Source organism: Mustela erminea, chromosome 3 (genome assembly GCF_009829155.1).
Source record: "Mustela erminea isolate mMusErm1 chromosome 3, mMusErm1.Pri, whole genome shotgun sequence".
Lineage (NCBI taxonomy): Eukaryota > Metazoa > Chordata > Mammalia > Carnivora > Mustelidae > Mustela > Mustela erminea.
Window position 1 is genome coordinate 128,175,143 of NC_045616.1, and position 12,377 is coordinate 128,187,519.

Below are 12,377 nucleotides of genomic sequence, written 5' to 3' on the forward strand. Positions count from 1 at the left end.
TGCGGGCCTCCATCACCAGTCACCTGCTTACTCAACTGAGCCAATCAGGTGCCTCAAGTCTGGGTATATAATATCGGGGCATCTGGCTGGCTCAGCCAGTACAATGTGCAACTCTTGATCTCAGGTGTCATGAGTTCAAGCCCCACCTTGGGAAAATAACTGAGATAACTTAAAAAGAATAATAAACCTTGAATATAATATAAATTTAACACAGCTATATTAGCTTATACTGATTATACCTGTAGAGTTTGGAACTGAGAGCATGTTGATATGAACTGGCACCAAGGCATTGATTTCTAACACTGATGCTATTTATTGCCCCAGAATAGTTATTTATGAACCAGGTTTATAATTAGTCCTGAAAAGTCATTGTTGGCCACTTCTAGAATGAGTCTCCTAGATTTCTTCTGAAGCGAGCAGTCAGGCTCTCCCTTTATTCTGCTCTAATCTTTCTCAGTCTATGGGTACAATTATGATCTTACATCTTACATTTCTGACATCAGAAGGACATGCCTTCATCATTTCACTAACTTAGAAATTAAGGTAATAAAACTTTTTTTATGGTAAGCATTTTTCCACTCCAAGCTCAGAGAAAGAAGTTTTAGGGAGCATGAAATAAATGTTATCAGTCAAACTGAACAGACTTGTTAAGCCAGGAGTTTTTTTTCCTTCTCTTATATTTATGGTCTTATCCTGATCAAGGACAAAATAATGCATAGACAAATTAAGCAGTTCAAGATCATTTTTGGAATATTTGATCCACTTACTAAATCAGTAACTTACAGCTCTTCAATTCTCCTTTCTAACTCCATTTCTTGGTTATAAACAAAAATATAAGGTCTTTCAGGTAACTCAATTAATTTCTTACAGTTTAATATATCCCTTTTTATGATATGTCTAGTTGCTAAAACTGTATGGTCCAAGGTGATATTTTAAAACTCAATATAAAGAGCTATGTTGTAAAAACACCAAAGTTCTGTTCTTAAAAATGCCAGTTGGAGGGAGGGAGGCTATGCATATGTGGGGACAAAGGATATATGAGAAATCTCTATACCTCCTTCTCAGTTAACCCCACACTGCCCTAAAAGTTTTTTTTTTTTTTTTAAAGAAAAAGAAGAATGCCAGTTAGGGTTTTGCTACTTCTTATATTCTGATACTGGGAGAAAGGGGAAATGTGGAGATGTTGGTCAGTGGGTACAAACTTCCAGTTGTAGGATGAGTGGGTTCTTGGGACCTAATGTCTAGCTCAATGACGACAGTAGTAAGACTGTACTGTATACCTGAAAGTTACTAAGAGAGTAGATCTTAAATGTTCTCACCACACATACAAAAATAGTAATTGTGCAAGATGATAGAGATAACTAACTCTAGTATGGTAATCATTTCACAATATATATGTGTTTCCTTTTCAGGAAGCAGGAAAAGTAATACCTTTAATGTAAAAATTTACAGGGCATCAAATGGGTGGGATCTCACAGGTAAGATCAGGTAACGAAGAGGTCTTGTTTCTAGAGAAAGGGATTGCTTTTGGAGAGCTTGCTTAGAGACATGACTATAAATAGGTGTTGAAAAGAAAATTCTTTTTGAAAAGAAGTCCCAAATTATTTCTTATCAAATTCATTTTAAAAATTGGTTACAAATTGCATGCAATCATACATATATAAGACTGCACTTAAAAGAACTTTGGCTTAGGAACGCCTGGGTGGCTCAGTTGGTTATACATCTGCCTTTGGCTCAGGTCATGATTCCAGGGTCTGAGACTGATGTCTGCATCCAGCTCCTTCCTTAGTGGGAAGTCTTCTTCTCTCTCCGCTGGCTGCTCCCCCTGCTTGTACTTGCTTGCGTTCTCTCTCTCTCTCTAACAAATAGATAAAGTATTTTTTAAAATTGGGCTTAATAAGACTAGGGCAACAAAGTGGGTGTACATATGCAAGAACAAGAATTTCCTTTAAAATCAAACAAAGAAGTCATATTTGAAATTACCACTAGAGGGCACTAAATAGGGAAAGGGAAAATAGTAAGAGTGGATTTCTAGAATCAGAATTTTGGAACCTCTGAAAACAACTATGATAATAATAAGTGTTAATATTTATCCAGTGCCTACTATGTGCGGCCCAAATTTAAAGACTTCCATCTTGTAAATGGGGAAATAGGTTAAATGATTTGTTCAAGGTCATATAGTAAGTGAAAGGTAGCACTAGATTCAATCCGGGCAATATGACCTCAAAGTCTTTCCATGGAAGCACAACCTCTTTCCATGGATGACAGTCTCTTTCATTTGAATGTATTCTATTAAAAAGAAAATTGTGTACAATCATCCTCTGAACTATGAAAGAAAGCAAGATAAATCTTCTAACTTGCTTTTGCTATCTTACCTGACAAACTAGGAATTTTGTGGGTGTTCTTATACACACACGTTGGAAAAAAAAAGTCTAAAAATGTGTTTTATTAATGCTGTGAAATGCCAACACTTTGAAGTCTTCTTAGTCATCTAAACAAACAAGCAGGACCTGGATGGTATCATTATTAACAGTATAAAGGGGAGGTTGAGCCCACAATGAAAGAGAAGTTGCACTAGTTCAACAGAGGATCAGAGGTCCCAGCTCATCCTTCAGTCACATTTGTGCCACGAGGAGGAGGGGTGTAAATTAAAATAGAATAGGTAAATCTTGATTGTTAAGACACAAGATCTCTAAAAATAAAAAAGGACACAAGCTCTCTGCACTCCCTCCCATTTCTAAACTCACTGGCTGAGCACAAGTTAGGACCTGAATTTTACCACCTGCCTCGACACATATAACTATTTAAGGTAGCTGATACTCTAATATCAGTGCACAGGAAAAAATCAGGAGACTGTCATCTCAGTGCTATCAAAGAAAGGCAGTAAACTGAATCCCAAAGTTAGCAGGATTAATGGACCAGACAGAATAAGGGACTAAAATAATCATGGTTAATATTTTCAAGGAGATGCTATCTTATTTTCAGTCAAAATTCAATCAGACATTTTTGGAAGAATTTAGTGATTGTTATTCAGAAACATATACAGAAGAATAAAGACTCATGAATATTTTAGGCATTTTTATTTTTAGGAAAGAAAAGAATGAAAACACATCTGGCTAGGTATGACATAGTACGAAGCCATATTAATAATAATAATAATTGTGATAGTTATCACAAATAGATTATAGAGCATAATGGAGAGCTCAGGAATATATATATATATATGCATACACAGTTATAAACTCATATATAAATGTATTGTATGATATAGCTGAACTATAAGCGAGTACAGAAAAGTTGGATTATTTGACAGATAGCACTGGGAAAGTGGTATAAATCCAAAAAATTATACTGGGCCCATAACTTATACCATAAATAAGATACTTCAGAAACAGTAAACATGATAATAAAAAGCAAAATTACAGAAAGAAAAAAATTCAGGAGAATATACGTGTTACCTTGGAGTAATGGAAAATCATATTGATTAAAACTTTAGGAGGACAAACCACAAAGGAAAGAAAAAAAGAGAGAGACAGAGAAAGAGAGAGAGAGAGGGAGAGAGAGAGAGAGAGAGAAACAGAGAATAAATTTAATTTAAATTTAAATTTGAATTTAAAATTTAAATTTAAATTTAATTACATTAAATTAAATAGTTCCTTTAATGAACAAAACCTGTCAAAGTTAATAAATAGTTGATAAGCTGGGAGAAGATATTTGCGATATGTAAAATAAACAAGGGATTGGCATCTAGAATATGCAAGGAATTCCTAAAAATCAAGATGGAAAAGATAGGAAATCCAGTTTTAAAAAAGAGGCAAGGAAGAATAATACACAATTTTTATCCAGAGAAAACTGCATGGCTAAGAACTCTGGGGAGAATTGCTCAGTTTCCCTTCTAAGCAATGACAGGCAAATGAAATTAACCATGAGACAGGACTTTACTCCCATTAGTTTGGCAACATGTTGAGAGCCGGACAGCACCAAGTATTGGTAAAGCAGTGGGAAAGGGGGTATAAATGTGTAACCACTGCAGAGCAAGATGACTTTATAGAGTATAATTACTGTGTACAACTTGTATGTCAATTGTATGTCAATAAAAAAAAGTTAACAAATCAACAAACCCTAAAACCATGTATAATTTATGCCCTAGTGATTCCACACCTGGGTGTTTCCCAGAGAACCTTCTATACGGATCCATAAGGTGACAAATGTAAAGGCATGTGTCCATTACTACATTGTTTTGGAAGCAAGAAATAAATAAAACCTCGCTGTTCTTACCAAGAGAATGATGAAAAACGTGGTACAGCAGACTAGGAATGCTAGTGTCACAGATAGAAGCATTGAGCTAGATGCGCTTGAAGAACATGGAGAGATTTTTAAAATAAGATTGACTGAAAAAAAGTTAAAAACAACCAGACTGAGAGAATAACAATTGTTTAGTTAAATTCAAGACATCTGTGCTCCCAAAAGACAATTTGCAGAGTATAAGTATACCTTGCTTTGTGGTGCTTTGCAGATACTGAAATTGAAGGTTTGTGAAAACCCTGTGTCGAGCAAGTGTATCCAACAGATCCAACAGCATATGCTCACTTCATGTCTCTGTGTCACATTTTGGTGATTCTCGTAATATTTCACTTTTTTATTATTATAATAAAAATTTTGAAAAAGAAATTTGAAAAATTTGTTATGGTGATCCGTGATTGCTGATTATGACTCCCTGAAAACTCAGATGATGGTTAGCTTTTTTTTTTTTTTTTAGCAAGAGTATTTTTAAATTAAGGTATATACATTTTTTAAGACAGAATGCTACTGCACACTTAATAGATACACTTAATAGATACAGGATAGTGTAAACATAATTTTATTTACCTTGAGAAAGCCAAAAAAAAGATTCATTTACCTGCCTTATCATGGTAGTCTGCAAAGAAACCCGTGATATGTCCCGGATGTGCCTGCATAGAGAGGAAAGACTGTTTTCCCCCTCCCCCTCTTAGTTTCATTGACTGGGGCCCTAAACATTAGACGAACAAAAGACAGATTAGGGGCACCTGGGTGGCTTAGCGGGTTAAGCCTCTGCCTTTGGCTCAGGTCGTGGTCTCAGGGTCCTGGGATCGAGCCCTGCATCGGGTTCTCTGCTCAGCAAGGAGATTCCTCCTCTCTCTCTGCCTGCTTCTCTGCCTACTTGTGATCTCTGCCTGTCAAATAAATAAATAAAATCTTTAAAAAAAAAAAAAAGACAGACTAACAAGAAGAAAGTAGACAGAGGTTTAGTAACCTGTGCACTGCGCATAATTACGGGAACTCCCAGTGATGAGTGACTGGAAAGAGGTGGTTAGAAGTTGAAGTACATCGCCTCTTAACAAAAAAGCCAGTACATTGTTGAAGAAGCAACAAGACAGAAGAAAAGGACCTTGAGTTTCTGAGGCATCAAATGCGAGAAGGCTAATTTTGGGGGAAACTAACAGTAAGTAAGACCTGGTTATGGCAAGATTTGTGGTATAGATTCCTCTGGTTCTTTCTTCAGGCTAATAAGGCTTTGGAGTTGTCTTCTGTGATTAACATCTTTTCTTCCTGGCAGAGAGGGCGAAGGGACACCTTTATAAATCGATGTCCAGTTTTTAGGCAAGGAGAGGGAAGGCGGAGAACTTTTCTTGCATCTGCTTCTTCTCAACTTAGCTTCAGCTCAAAAAATCCTTATGTTAAAGTGGCATATTTAGGAGCGGCATGTTCTGCGACCCTTCAAAAGATTATGTACGTATTTAGGAACAGATATCCCACAAAGTGTCTAGGCAGTGAGGTGGGAAATATGGTGGAGGCAGGACCCAGGGATAAAAGGTATAAGTAAATACAAATCCAGAGAAGGTCTTGTGTGTAGTGATAATATGTTTCAGAGTAAAATTTACTCAATTTCTGACAACTTAAGTTATAAAGATAATAAGAAAAACACAACAGTTTGAAAAGAGGGATATGGAAAGTTCTAGAAGAACTTTGTTTTTTTTTTTTAATCCATAAATATTTTAATATGTAAGAGAACTTTGTTTTTAATGTGCATTAAGTTCACACTTATATGAATGTTCATAAACATATAGAATATTAATAATTTACTTTGGAAATTACTGTTGAGGAAATACTTTGAAGAGGAGTTTTGGTCATGTGTTTTCATTTAAAAATTTATGTTTGAGGTACTGGGCAGAAGAACCCTTGGATTATGAGCCAAGAGCAAGATAGTTTGTATGGCTATGGAAAGCCAGAGAGCATGGTAGACATTCAGTGGAGATGTCCTTTCTACAGTGCAATTTCTAAGTCAATATACTAACATCTGAATTACAAAATTAACAACATAAAACTGTAGGGGCCCAAGGTAGACTGTCCCCAAATGTGTCACAACAACATATTGATAATTTTGAAAACAAACTACTTGGGAAATAGCCAGTGCAAGGACATTCAGGCCCTCCTCTGGCCCTCAGAAATCAGGAAATGAATCTCTCATATGAAAGGCACCCTTCATGTATTAAGCAGAAAATGACATCTTTATCACCAAAGGTAGGGAATTAAAAACAGAGAAAGCTGTAGAAACAAACTTTCTTATTTTTTACTAATCTACTACCTCAGTCCAAATTCCACTTGGAATTTCTTACTAGGGAAAGCTCCCACACTGTTTCCTTTATTCTGTCAAGTCCTCCCAAATTCATAGTCTCTTTGTCTAAAATGTTTAAAAACTGCCTGCCTTGGTTATTTCTTTGGGTGTCAGTTTTGTCATGGGACCTCTGTGCATACATAGTAAAATTTTTCTCCTGCTAACCTGTCTCAGGTCAATTTAATTACTAAACCAGTGGAAAGAATGTTGAAGGGTAAAAGGAATGTTCCCCTTACCCTATAAAACCAAAAGTAGGGAAAAAAAAAAAAAAAAAGGAAAGGGACTAATTCATAAAACAATGCAAAACATTTTGAAATCCTTAAGTTTTAAAGAAAAATGATTGGTATTCTTACTGCGTCTATAGGTCCCTGTGAAGGACACAGGCTTCCTGTGATGGAAACATTGGTGAATATATATACATGCATATAGATAGATAGATAGATGCCAGTTACCTACACATAAAACCATAAACATCCCCAAGTGATCACCATTCTGTCTCCTCGGTATTTTTATCTGTGAGGTAGAATTGGTAACTTCCAAGTCACTGAAAGTAAATGAAAAACGAAATCACATTTTCGTCTCTTATTGCATGTGGAACTAACAGACCTTCTTACCAGAGAAAATGGAAATCTTTATTTACCCTCCACCTAGTTTTATAATTCAGTAGGCACATTCGAGCTGCCCATGGAAGTATAAAATATTTTTAGTCATTACGCTATTTTTATGATTTTACTACACTGTAGTTTCTCCAAGATCTGAGATTTCATGACTCTTAGGGAGATTGCTTATGTTTTTAAACTTTCCTGTTATCTGATTTTTACAACCTTGAAAGAACGTATGCTTATGAAGAGATGGTGTGTTTACTCTGCTGTGATAAAATGGAATTATGTAATATGTGCATAGTCTATTTCACAGTTAGATAGTTCTATTTTATTTGTTAGAAAACTGTCCCAGTTGCCCATTAATTAATTGGCTAATCCAAGAAACATTTTTTATCACTTCATACATATTCAAATACATACTGAGCATTGGAAATTGAAAGGACACACACACAATTTCCTGCCTTTGTAGAGCTTGCAGTCTAAAGGGATTTTTAGCTTTTTAATGGAAGCAAAAGTCTACCTTTCTGTGACATTTTAATTGCTGATTCTCTATAGCATACCGAAAAAGACTTATTACCTCTTCAACATGAGAGGTCCTTAAAAATCTTAAGAATCAGGGTGCCAGGGTGGCTTGCTCGGTTAAGCTTTCAGCTCAGGTACTGATCCCAGAGCCCTAGGATTGAGTCCCACATGCAGCTCCCCATTCAGCAGGGAATCTGCGTCTCTCTCTGATACCTCCCCCCTCATGTTCTCTCTCTCACTCTCTGTCCCTCAAATAAATAAATAAATAAATAAATAAATAAACAAACACTTTAAGAATCATCAGAACCTTCCTTATGTAGATATTATGAGTAAATCTTCAGATCACATTTCATTTTCTCCAAGACCCTCTTAAAATGGAATGCTCAGAACTGAACGTAGACATTGTCCGCCAAATACAGTAAACGGATGATAGGTGTTCTTTTACAACAGCCTGGTATGTCAACAGTTTGTCATTACTGTTTTGGCTATGCAGAACTACATTTTCCATTCTCTTTTTGTATGCTAGGGTGGACCATAGCGGAGACACTTAGGAGACTGGAAAGGCAGAGGGGAAGTAACCCCTCTATCATAGCTCACGCACATTGTTTCCAATCTGCTAAATCCCCTTCTGGGGTGAAGGAGCATCAGGATCTGCAACTGTTCTGGTTTGCCCTGGATCCAAGTTCAACTTCTTTTACTCCTGATTCAGGTGCGTTTGTTAACTCTGGGACAGAGGACCCTGGAGATTTTGCAGGACACCCTTGTCAACAATATCCAAGGCAGAAACTGGAATGTGGTTTCAGTCTGTCCTCTCTGGGTTCCGGCTTGGGCTTATGGGTTCCAACTGTGCCTTGGTCTCCTCCACTTTACATCCATCTTCCCTTCCTGACTGCCTGCCTCGTGCAGTCCATGCTTCAGCGTTAGAAGCAGCCACAATCACCTTGCTGGAGGTGCTTAATTGGCTCCCACAGCTGCCCGATTCTCTGTAGCAAATGATATATATTTGCCTCCTAGTGAGTCTGCTTTTCTAGCTGAATGGCTACAATTGCTATACAAATAAGTTGTTATTATTTTCTTTTCAAAATTGTTTGTTTGTTTACTTATTTATTTATAGAGATTGGGGAGGGGCAGAGGGAGAGAGAATCTTCAAGCAGACTCCCCGCGGAGTGTGCCACTTAATGCAGGGCTCGAGCTCACAACCCTGAGATCATGACCTGAGCCAAAACCAAGAGTTGGATGCTTAACCAACAGAGCCACCTAGGCACCCCAAAGTTTTTATTATATTCAAATTTAATTTTGAAATAATTCACACACAGACACATGCACGCACTGACATACGATGTATGAAGTAAGATGTTACCGATCCACTTGATGCTGGTGCCCTTTTGCTCCCAAAGATGCTGTATTTGCATTGCTCCACATGCCCCCTCTCTTTTAGGTAACCCCTAATCTGAATTTTATGCTTATCATTCCTTTGCTTTTTTTTTTTTTAAAGATTTTATTTATTTATTAGACAGAGATCACAAGTAGGCAGAGAGGCAGGCAGAGAGAGAGGAGGAAGCAGGCTCCCCGCAGAGCAGAGAGCCCGATGCGGGGCTCGATCCCAGGACCCCGGGATCATGACCTGAGCTGAAGGCAGAGGCTTTAACCTACTGAGCCACCCAGGCGCCCCTCCTTTGCTTTTCTTAACATCCTAATGTATACGTTATTTACTTTTGTACATTTTTGAACTTTAAATAAACGGCATCATATTAGATAACCATATGACCCTGATGACGTATAAAAATTATTTTCTTAAAGCTGTGTATCTTTTGTTAAAAAGTATTATCTAGGTAGGTGTCTTCCATCCCATACTGTATGTTTCCCTTGTTCGATTTGATTACATTGATTTTAGACCATCAATGTAGACTGTTGACATTCGTTTGGATCTTGGTTCAGCTCTCTAGCGTATTAGATCTGTCACCTGCTGTGTTGCTTTCCCTCAAGTCCTCAAGGGAATATTTCCTATGTTTCCATTCAAATGATAAAAATATTAAGAGCAGGGGCACCTGGGTGGCTCAGTGCGTTAAACCTCTGACTTCAGCTTAGGTCATGATCCCAGAGTCCTGGGATCAAGCCCCGCATCCGGCTCTCAGCTCAGCAGAGAGCCTGCTTCCCCCTCTCTCTCTGCCTGCCTCTCTGCATACTTGTGATCTCTGTCAAACAAATAAATAAAATCTTTAAAAAAATATATTAAGAGGAGAGGTTCAAAAACAGATTGCAGACTCACATTACTATTAGTTTCACCTTAGTACGGCCTTCTAGTTATATGTTGCTTGCTGTATGAGCAAAGTGTTCTTTTTTTTTTTTTTAAGATTTTATTTATCCACTGGACAGACAGTAGTAGTAGACACAAGTAGGCAGAGAGGCAGGCAGAGAGAGAGGAAGGGAAGCAGACTCCCCACTGAGCAGAGACCTGACACGGGGCTCGATCCCAGGACCCCAGGATCATGACCTGAGCTACTTTAACCCACTGAGCCATCCAGGCACCCCTTAGCAAAGTGTTCTTAGCATCATTCTTATCAGACTCGCTGTAATTGTTTATTTACTTATCACTCTCAACAGCTAAATCGTAATATCTTTGATGAAGGGACAAAGCCTAATTCCATTTGTATTTTCTGTGCAAATCACAATTCTTAGTACTAAATAGTCTCTCGGTAATTAAATTATCTGCTGAATGAACCAGTTTCATTTAGAAGGATAAATAGGAATTCAAGAAATGAATAAGGTCGGAAAAGATGTTTTAGGCAATAGAAGCAATTAAGGGAGGGGTAAATTGAACAAAGTTAGGGACAAACGGTACCGTTAAATTTCCTTTAGGGAATTCATATCACAGAAACATAAATAGGCAGATAAGCCAATGATCTGACTGGGCCTTCAGCTGAAGCATCTCCAAGAGTTTCAATAACATATTACAGGAAAATGAAAGTGAGGACCACTGAATCTTGAAAGAAATGTCTTTCTTTAAAAAAGAATAAAATAGGGGCTGCCTCTTCTGGTCTTACATTTGGTTTTGAATAGTTTTGTATAACTTTTAAATGAGTTGGATAAACTGTCATTTTTTCACTTGAAAAAGAAACTCAGAGCTATTTGATTATTTGCTTTTATTCACTTAAGCAAGGTTTTTTTTTTTTACACTGATTTCTTCTTTTTTATTATTTCTTTGTTTCTCTCTTCTATCTGGCACCAATGGATTTTTTTCCTATAATATGCCTAAGGGAAGGAGAGGAAGAGAGGAAGGAAAGAAGGTGTGTGTGTGGGGGGGGGTGGAAAATGGAGGGAGAAAGGGAGAGAGGGATGGGCAGAAGGAAAAGATGTATAGGTTTTCCTCCCAAAGATTCTGATTCAGTGGACTGAACTGGATGGTACTAAAAAACTGAATTTGGAGACATTTCCAGAATTAATGGTGATGTGCAACTAGGTTTGAGAGCCATCATCTAAGGGATAAGGTCATTGTTGACAAACAAATGAACACATAACCACAAAAAAATCGTCTATGAGTCTAGTGTAAGCCGGTGATCTACTATTAGGATATTAGTGATGCCTACCGTTGGAACTGCATCAGCAAATGTCTGTTCTCGTTCTGTCTCTGGATCACATTTTACTGCTCTTCCCTTGCTTCACCTGTAAATCAAACACCAGTAAATTTTCTGAGTTGACCCATGTCCATTTCCCTGAACAGATGTTGACATCTTGATTTCAAAGTTCCTCAATGGTGTTATTTGAAATTAGAACAATTTTGAGGCAGTAAGACCTTCCAAATTATATTTCTATTGATTACATTTCTCTTCTATATTAATTAAATTATAGGCTTACAGATTCAATGGTATACATGAAAAAAGTATATTAACAAGGGTTGCTTGTAAGAAAAAACGAATTGTGGAGACTGGAAAATTATGGGTAGTAATGGCAGAAAGAATCTCTCCAAAGTTGGGGGAGGAACCCTGAAAATTGGAAGCTTGTGTCCATGAAGTTTATTCTCACAAAAATCACCTGGAATGTCTCAAAGCATTCCACCACAAAAGTTTAAAGATAGAAAAAGCCTAAGAAAAATAACTACATAAAATCTGAAGTCATAAAAAATTTCAAAGTCAATGCTGACTTGAATCCAATCTGGAAATATTAGAGTAGAACACTGTATACCTAGAGTCTTGACTTTTAAATCAAACTAACCATAGTTGGTGACACTTAAAATTGTACTTTCCTGCACTGACTATATTTTGAGACACCTTTATTTTCAGTTGTTTAAAAATATTTTCCAGTAAATTTTTCTACCAATCAACCACTGCTTCATTAACATGCAGATTTCAAACTATAGTGCATTTTTTTTGGCTTTTTTTTTTTTGTATATAGTTTGATTTGAGAATGAGAGGGGTTGAAATAAACTCAGGTTCTACCTTAGACTGGGAAAATTAGAGTTAAATGGAACAGCCATTTTACAGGATTATGTTGCTATTTTAACAACACTAGTCAGTTCACAGCCTAAAAAGTTCTGTTAACTTTTAAGTTCTATATATAGCTTCATATTTTAAAGAGTAATACACCTTACATTTTGCTTTGCATGAAGAATTTGTACT